Source organism: Mus musculus, chromosome 4, assembly GCF_000001635.26.
Source record: "Mus musculus strain C57BL/6J chromosome 4, GRCm38.p6 C57BL/6J".
NCBI classification, from domain to species: domain Eukaryota; kingdom Metazoa; phylum Chordata; class Mammalia; order Rodentia; family Muridae; genus Mus; species Mus musculus.
Window position 1 is genome coordinate 66,886,222 of NC_000070.6, and position 9,630 is coordinate 66,895,851.

Sequence of the window (9,630 nt, forward strand, 5' to 3'; positions counted from 1 at the left end):
GAAATTGGTAAAGTTTACACCATTGCATGCAATAGCAAGATTTTGCTGAAAGGACCCAGATATAGCTGTTTCTTGTGAGACTATGCCAGGGCGTAGCAAACACAGAAGTGGATGCTCACAGTCAGCTATTGAATGGACCACAGGGCTCCCAATGGAGGAGCTAGAGAAAGTACCCAAGGAGCTAAAGGGAACTGCAACCCTATAGGTGGAACAACATTATGAACTAACCAGTACCCCGGAGCTCTTGACTCTAGCTGCATATGTATCAAAAGATGGCCTAGTCAGCCATCACTGGAAAGAGAGGCCCTTTGGACTTGCAAACTTTATATGCCCTAGTACAGGGGAACGCCAGGGCCAAAAAGGGGGAGTGGGTGGGTAGGGGATGGGGGGGTGGGTATGGGGGACTTTTGGGTATAGCATTGGAAATGTAAAAGAGGAAAATACCTAATTAAAAAATCGATAAATAAATTAAAAAAAAGAAATTGGTAAAGTTTTATCATTTTTTGTTCCCTAAACTTTCTCATCTTGTACAGAGAAAAGGACATAAGGACATCAAAACTAGGCTGTTACATATTAAATATAAAGATTGCAGGTCTCTTCACTGGACAGCTGTAGCTCCAAATTCTTTGCTCATTAATGGAGAGTCAGGGCTTCTACTGGTTAAGCTAAACTTCTAGGTCTTCCTCATGGGGCTATAAGAGATGGTACAAACGAAATCCATGTTTTATGACCTTCCCAAATGATATTCCTAAGTTATGTCTGTTACTATGTCATTTTGCGTATGCTTCTACTTAATACTAGTTATCAAACATATTAATAATGTTCTCTATGTGGTATGCTGCCTCTCACCAATTGTGTATATGTATAAATCTTCTATTGCAAAATTCTTGATGTTTCCGAGACATTTAAAGTACGTTAGCACTCCATGTAAACTTGCCTTGGCTTGTCAACTATCTCAAATTGCCTCCCGTATTTCTCTAAGACCCAAATCAAGAGTTATCATTTCAGTTAATTGAGCTACCAATTAGAAGTTGCCATTTGTTTATTCTCCCATTAGTGGCTGTTTATTAAACATTTGCTATGTTTCCAGGCACAGTGTTTCATGTTATACATACAAATATCCCTAAAATGATATGCTGCCAGCTAGCAAGGAAATATATTCTGTTAAGTGAAGTAGCTATAAATAAATAGGAGGAGGTAACAGTATTTACCATTAATAAGGCACCTACCAAGTGTCAGAAAATTTGTTAGTCCCTTATGTTTGTAATTCTCAAAAAAGTTTAAGAGATAAAATAGTTCTTCTTAAATTTTAACCTTTATTTTAAGTTAGTGTGTGTTAGTGCTCTGCCTGCCTGCATATCCATGCACAACATACAGACAGTACCCACAAATGTGAGAAGATGGTTCTGGATCCCTTTGGCGTTGGAGTAAGAGACAGTTACCAGCTACCTTGTAGGGCTAGAACTAAGCTTGGGTCCTCAGGAAGACCAACTAGTACTCTTAGCCACTGAACCATGGTTAGCTCCCAAAATATTCTTTTTATTGATAGAAAGTAGATTTTATATAAAAAAATAGTTTGCTCAATGTTTTATAGCTGTGATGGTAGTGAGAATTAGAGCTGTGAACTATAAGCCCTTAATGTTTATTCTTTCCCACATCACTATGCTCCTTTCTAAGCATATGGAAGCAACGCAACAGTAGCTAATAACGGTAGATTACAAAGAGCATGAATGTAAGGCAACTAGTCATTAGTATAAGGAGAACTTGCCTAAGGTCTGGCATCTGACAAACACTAGTGGAAGCCAGGTAAGGGTTACACACAGCACTGAGGTCCTGCCAGACATCCAGTTTAACCTCAGTGTGAAATCAATGGATATTAATCTGGAATTTGGAATTTGCAGTCCTAGAATAGTCTGTGTGGATAATTGTCTTAGCCATGGGAACTTTTCTGAAGTTTTGTGAGCTATCTGCCTGCTATCACTCTATGCCCAAAGCACATATTTCTAGACTTTCTCTGATTTGCAAGGTGCTACCCTAGGCTCTTGATACTTCATGAATCCATGATGAGCACTGCTGGAGCCATCTCTTGGGCAGGAAAACATTACATTTTGATTCCATTATTTTGCTTTCCTAATTTAACAGTGGGTACACAGGAATATAAAATATTGTTTTAAGTAGCAATATAATGACTCTTAATAGCAGTTGACTTGCAGGGAACACAGTGAGTGCTGAGGGAATAGAGACTACTTTTGTGAACACACACACACACATTTATGTACACATACATATGTGTATAAATATGCATGTTTGTATGCCTCATGATATATATATACATATATATACACAAACATACAAACATATACCAGCCCTGTTTAGCTAATTTCACCTTTGTGATTTATATTCATAAACATACATCCACAGAAACACACATATACATATATAGACATATATGTGTATGGGATTGCATTTTATCATAGCAGATTCTAGACAATGTGTGTAGACTGATGACTATTAGTCAACAAAATTGCCTTTAAAGAATTTGAGTAGTGTTTTCTCAAGTTAAAGGATGGAATTTGAGTCATCTGTGTTTCTTTGGATTCTAACAGCATTTCATGCAGTGTAACTATTAGCCAAATGCTAGTTAAGTTGATTACTTTACAGTGAAACTAAACAAAGTTCTTCTTAAGTAGAACTCCAAAGCTTGAGAATCTGTGTATTAAGTGTGCACTCTAACGGGAATTCTGAAGCAAGGTTTGTGTATCTCAGACTGTCTGGCTTCTTTGTATATGATTGTCATTTGGGGGTATAGAGGCAGTGTCAGAGATGCTCATTAGGAATAATTAGCTGGAATTCTGGAAAGAAATTATTTTTCTGACCTTGCTGTGAGTCACAGGTAGAAGGCTTAGTAGGCAGAGACCATAATGACTCTTAATAGCAGTTGACTTGCAGGGAACACAGTGAGTGCTGAGGGAATAGAGACTACTTTTGTGAACACACACACACACACACACATTTATGTACACATACATATGTGTATAAATATGCATGTTTGTATGCCTCATGATATATATACATATATATACACACAAACATATACCAGCTATATCCACATCTTAGAGCTGGATTTACCTTCCAAAGAAGGCAAACTGTGAGTGTGGAAGGCTCCAGGGAGATTTTCACATACCAAGACTTTCCTTAGAGTACCGTGCTTGAACTAGTTCTGCAGGGCTGCTTTCCTCCTAGGAGCAAGGCTATTGGCTCCCTGGCCTCTTTCATGTGATATCTGCTCTAGCAGCGACCTAGCTAGGTCACAGGCTTCCTGCTTGTCTTGCTTCTGTGCAGGGTGGTACGGAGGCGTCAAGGAAGAGGAAAGGGAACAGGAGGTGGGTATGTTGCATATGGGGAGTTTACTTGATGTCTTCGGGGCTTGGAAAAATATAATTCAGTTTGAGTAGTTAGCTGGCAGTTCTGCAACTCATCCCCCCAGATTAGGGGCCGAATGAAGTCATTAGGCCCTAATCAAAAGCAGCTAATCAGGAATCAGTGGGAACTCTACCAATTATTCACGGCTGGAACCCAACGAGCTGAAGTACCAAAGGCTGGATGAGTAAAAGTAATGAAATTAAGTATCAGTGCCATGCAATACTGCCTGTCCTCAAGGAGACTTGCGATGGCTCAGTCCTTCCTACCTATTGGAAATGGAGGTCCCGTGCCAAAAACCCTGGATGATCCGGGCAGCAGCTTTTCAGTTTACCCTGTGTTTCTTGGGAATTGAGATGTTTGTAAACCAGGGTTTGAAATTGGATGCTGGATAGAAGAAGAAGCATGCTGATTTTCTTTAGTGGAAAAACTTAGTGTGTGAGTCTATGATCCTGTACTAACCACAATGCCTGGCAAAAGATAGCTGCTATGCTGACAGTTGTAGACTTCTTTAAATCAAGGCAAAGCAGGGACTTGAACTATGTTATTTCGTCTAAATTTTCCACCCATTTTCCTATGGCATTTAAGTAGAAGTGTTCAGTGACTGTATTTATTCAACTTAATGGTTCTAACTTGTAGTTTCTATTCCTAATCATTCACATACTTTAAGTTAGAGCTTTGAAAACCTTGTAAAGGAACCTGACAAGCCAAACCTCTGAGTTGACAGGTAGGAAAATCATCACTGGAGAGTGATGAAATTGCCATGATACTCTTGTCCTGCAAATCTGTGCAAGAGCTCAGATTAGAGCTGAGGTCATGGTTCTAGGTCTTTTCCTCCCTTGGTATAGGACCTTTGCTCTCACAGTTAGCAGTTGTTCATTCTCAAGTGTTACTGCTTGGTCTATTGAGACTTCTGGAATAATGTCTATGTCAAAATTGCGTCCAATTAAAGATTGTAGAAGTGTTTCTAGAGTCTATGCTTGTGGCCACTGTGGTGAGTTTGGGCCAAGAGGCAGGTTGTGGTCATTTGGGTGAGAGAGTTATCTACACAAAAAGGTTTATGTTTAAAAAGAAAAGGCTCATGCTGCGTTTTTAGGAGATTTCTAAAATGATAGTTATCTGAGTACAATCTGGATTTGAGAAGAAATAGAGCAAGTGGTGATAAGAGAATCAATATCTGATCAGGCCTATGATGTATGTGTGTGCAATGTTATATGTAGATGTTTTTATTCATTTTTGAATATTATTTTGTGCTTATAATGAGACAGTTGATTATATTATGTAACAACTAAAGATGACAGGCACTGTGTCTGAGGTATGTATATGTGTGTATGCATGTGTGTATTACATTAGCAAAATGAAATATTATTAATAATGAGATGTTTACATGTGTCAGTGAAAGCCCATCCATGAATAGGCTCTTATGTATATTAATTTTGTGCAATGTTGATAGTATCATAAATTCACATGAAATAATGAAGGTCAAGAGGAGACAGTATACAGTCTTTTCCTAGGTTGTAGGATTATAAAAGAGACTGTAAGAGAATTAGCATCTGAAAAGAGATCACCTACAAAGCATTGAATTTTTTTTTTTCTTTAACTAGATCAGTGAACAAAGGTGGGGGGAGATGACATACACATCTTGTGGTGACAAAAACCCACATAGGTAGAAAAAAAAGGGAATGAAAATGAGCAGTTGAAGGAAAGCAATGGGAAGTGTATTCTGTTAGAAACCAGCCTTTCACGTATAGTATAGACTTTACTGTAGCATCGTCTTCAGTGCGCCCACCCCCAGTGTCCCTTGTGTCCCATGAGTAACCATGGCTTATGATGGCCAAAGCAACAAAGAACTTTCATCCTCTTGCTTCTACCGTTTTAAGAAAATGACTTAGTGTGACCTCCCTCTGGGAAGGGACAGAAAATGACAGGAGGAAGTCCGAGCCTCATTTCAGGTTACTCAGAAAAGAAGCCCAGGTGGTGCTCATAGCTTTCCTAGAACTCTTTCAGAGTGTCCCAGTTTATACATGTGCTACCCGGGCTTGTGAAATTCATTTACTTAGTTCTCTGTGGCTTTGCAGAGTACAATGGAGAGATGAGAATATGGGTGTTCCTACTCAGCCACATCAGTGGCAGTTTCTCAATAGCTTAACCTCTCAATCATCTTTCCCTGTATTGTGTCTATGACTAATGCAGTGGAGTCTACACTACTGTTGCTTCTAAATGTCATGATGGTTCTAGCAGAACCACTAGTAGTATTTTATAAAGGCAGATGCAAAATTTTTATATCTTGCTATTGAAAGGCTTGGTCTAACCACCTCCTTTTGAAACTGTGATGAACATTGTGACTTATTTGACCAAAGGACCTTGTCAGAAGTTAGTTTCTGCCCTGCAGAGGGGTATCTCAAAAGAAGCCTGTGTCTACTGCACAGGGCTTTCACTGCTATGAAAAAGTCAAGATTACAAGAGAATGCTGTGCTGGGTATTCTGAGAAGCACTCTGCTCAGTTTTGGGGGCTGAGGCATCTGACTGACAGGGAGCAGCATTTCCCTACCCAAGTGACATCCAAGTGCAAGCAGGAGATGAGTGAAGAGGACATTTTGGAACTGGATGCTCGAGTTAGTATTCCACAGATCAGAAACACCTCCTGTTCATCTTTTCTTATATCTGAAATAAATGTTTGCTAGCTATCCTATTTCTGGAGCAGTTCATTTCATATCATCAGCCAATGGAAAAGCAAGAAATGCCTACTAAATATTGAGCCACAGTTACTAGTCAGAGAGCTCTCCTGGGGCTGTTCTCTTGCATCTTTACCTGCTTATATATTTGCTATACGTCTCTTTGTCTCTCTGAGGTGTCAAATACTAAAATGCATGTTATGACAGAAGGCCTTGGGGCACAGCATCAGTAGCCATATCCCAGCTGAGGGGCAGCACTGAAAATGGGTGCCATTGTTTCTCATCTTGTGCTGATAGTGTCTCTGGACACACAGCCACCTAACACCTCAATTCAAAGCTCAAAAAGAGAAGACAAGGGACCAGTATGTTAATGAAGTCCAGGGCGGGAAGAAGGAAACAGAATCTGTGAGCCTCACAGTGACCACTTAATCCTTTAATTTTGGTTTTGGACTGTGCTGATTTTTTTTCTTTTATTAGATATTTCCTTTATTTACATTTCAAATGTTATCGCCTTTCCTGGTTTCCCCTCCGAAAACCCCCTATCTCTTCCCCCCTGAAAACCCCCTATCCACTTACCCTTCCCCCCACTCACCAACCCACCCACTCCTGCTTCCTGGCCCTAGCATTCCTCTACGCTGGGGTATCAAGTTTTACAGGACCAACGGACTCTCCTCCCATTGATGACTGACAAGGCCATCCTCTGCTACATATGGGACTGGAGCCATAGGTCCTTCCATGTGTACTCTTTGGTTGATGGGGTACTGGTTAGTTCATATTGTTTTTCCTCCTATATGGCTGCAAACCCCCTTAGCTCTTTGGGTTCTTTCTCTAGCTCCTTCATTGGGGACCCAGTGCTTAGTCCAATGGATGGCTGTCAGCATCTACTTCTGTATTTATCAGGCACTGGCAGAGCCTCTCAGGAGACAGCTATATCAGGTTCCTGTCAGCAAGCAACAATCCTTTTTTTTTAATTGTATATTTTCTTTGCTTACATTTCAAATGTTATCTCCTTTTCCCGTTTCCCTGCCTCCTGGAAACCTCCTATCACATCTTCTCTCCCCCTGCCTCTATGAGGGTCTTCACCCACCCAACCATCCACTCCCACCTCCCCACCCTCGATTATCCTTCACTGGGGCATCCTCTGTTACATATGCAGCTGGAGCCATGTGTACTTCTTGGTTGATGGCTTAGTCCCTGGGAGATCTGGGAGGTCTGGTTGGTTGATAATATTGTTCCTCCTATGGGGTTGCAAACCCCTTCATCTCCTTCAGTCCTTTCTCTAACTCCTCCATCTGGGACCCCACACTCAGTGCAATGGTTGGCTGTGAGCATCTGCCTCAGTCTTTGTCAGGCTCTGGCAGAGCCTCTCAGGAGACAGCCATGTGATCCTTTTGAAACTGGTTTGCTATGAAATTTTTCATGGATGTAAGATGAGCCCTAAAGAATAAGCAACTGTTATCAAACAAAGAAAAAAGTAGACATTGTATGCAACAATGATCAAAGAGATACAGTGGCCTGAAAGGAGAAATTTCCAAGGACACTGACAGAAGTGGTCTAGAGTCAAGAGAAGCAAGAAGCATTTACATTCGATTTTGAATCCAAGTTGGATCAGCAGGTTGATATGGAAGGGTTAAAAGTAGTTATTGCAGACGATCTGTATTTTAGAGTAATTACTTTGGGGTCTCTGGAATGATCAGGAATAGAGGTGAGGAAATGGAATATTTTTCAAAACTCTAGAATAGAGCAATGGCAGTTTGATCCAGAGGCATTGCCTTAAGCACTGGAGAAGTGTCAAGAAAAAAGAAGGAAGAAAGCCAGGTGACAGCCTGGCTGAGATAGAGCCAAGTTGGTAAAGTATGAATTTGCCCCTTTCGTGCCTTAAGTGACAGATCATGTTTATATACATCATGAAGAAGGACACTGCTGAGGAAGAATTTTTTTGGTTTGTGTTTTTGTTTTGTTTTTGTTTTTTTTTTTTTTGTTTTTGTTTTTTTTGTTTTTTTTTACCTTGGGAAGACAGAGAGAAGAAAGTGTCTCACAGGAAGGGCAAAAATACCCTGGGATAGGATAGTGGGTCGTATCAAATTGGGGGAAACAATAGGTTTTATGACCCTAGGTTTTAGACTGTAGGTCCGGTCCACGGGAACATTAAGGCAAGCAGGACATTGCAGGTATATCAGCATCTGTAATTGAGAATGAACTGTAATGGAGTTGAACCCTATCTGGCATAATTACACTGGCTTTAACATAAAGAGTTGCTAGAGTGAAGCTGTCAGAAGAGCAGGGGATGGGGGAGGGACTCTGAAACTTCAAAAAAGCAAAGATAGAATTTTTTTTTTTTTTTTTTTTGTGTGTGGCTGGAAATGAGTCATTTGTCAGCAATGCCAAAGATGTGCTGACAGCTCTTCTAGAGAGATGACGGGACACCCTGGGAGGAGGGCTGGTGAAGGTGTCAACTTCCAGTCACCAGGGGCCATGTGTGGGGTAAGAAGTGTCAGTCACATCACACGCCTGCCCTGACCTGGGTTTAGAGGGAAACCAGGGTCACAGCACAGTGTTACTTTAGCCTTGTAACCAAGGAACCCTGTTACCTGCCTCTGTCAGTAGAGAACTGACAGGCACAGAGAGTTCAGCGCTTTAATTTCTCAGGGGATTTTCAGTTGAAAAGAAGAGTAGGAAGGCAACACTTAGGGAAAGAAACTCAGAGGCTTGGTGATGGGAGGGAGCTCTAGAAAGAGCAAGGGCTTCCCTAAGGTCATCGTGGAAGAACACCGAGGTCTAAATCTCTTCCTTACCCACTTGGTAAGTCTAGCAGCTCTCTCTGGGTCCAGAAAGCTTGGAAGGAATTCCAGAAACTGTCAACCTGCCACAGCCATGAGGCCTCAGCTCTTTAAATCACTGTTTTACCGTCTATGCGAGCCCGTTGAATACTTACTTGTTTGGGCTCTGGCAGTGGATGCCTTTATGGGCTCTTTCTGTTTCCATTGCTTCTGCTACAGTCCTCGCTGCCTCCACTGGGACCCTTTGGAAGTGAATCGTTCCCAGTTCACCATGGTTTGCTAGGCTTCATTTTGATTCGTTCACCCTATAGTGATTCAATCTCAAGCCACCCAAACAGTGGTCATGCCACTATTGCAGTAGAGCACATATTTGTTCAGTAGATCATTATTGTACCTCCCTGGCCTCTGATCTGGGTGAAACTGTCAGTGAGTTTCCACCCCAAGCCTACATAGCACAACCTGGCTTTATGAAGGCTAGCTGGAGCCAAAGTCCCACTCAGCTCCACCTTGATTCCCCATATATCCTACAGCCAACGTGTTTAGTGTCTTCGTCAACTGTCTTAATACCGACTAGACAACTTTTCTTTGTCCTCTGCTCTCTATGTATTTGTTCCTTTTAGTGTCTTAAACACAATGACAATAGTGTGTCATTCTTCTTGGTTAAGCCTGTTTATCCATCCCTCCATTTAGGCTAAATATCACATCTTCAAAGAGCTGTTTCCTGATCCTAGTTTAACTGGAACATCCTTACATAT

General features: G+C 41.2%; 1 annotated feature.

Moving 5' to 3' along the window:
• Window positions 8,171-9,069: an enhancer, noted in NCBI's record as "VISTA enhancer mm279". NCBI's record gives its function as "enhancer in: facial mesenchyme[8/8]" and the evidence as "EXISTENCE:transgenic organism evidence [ECO:0001131][PMID:17130149]".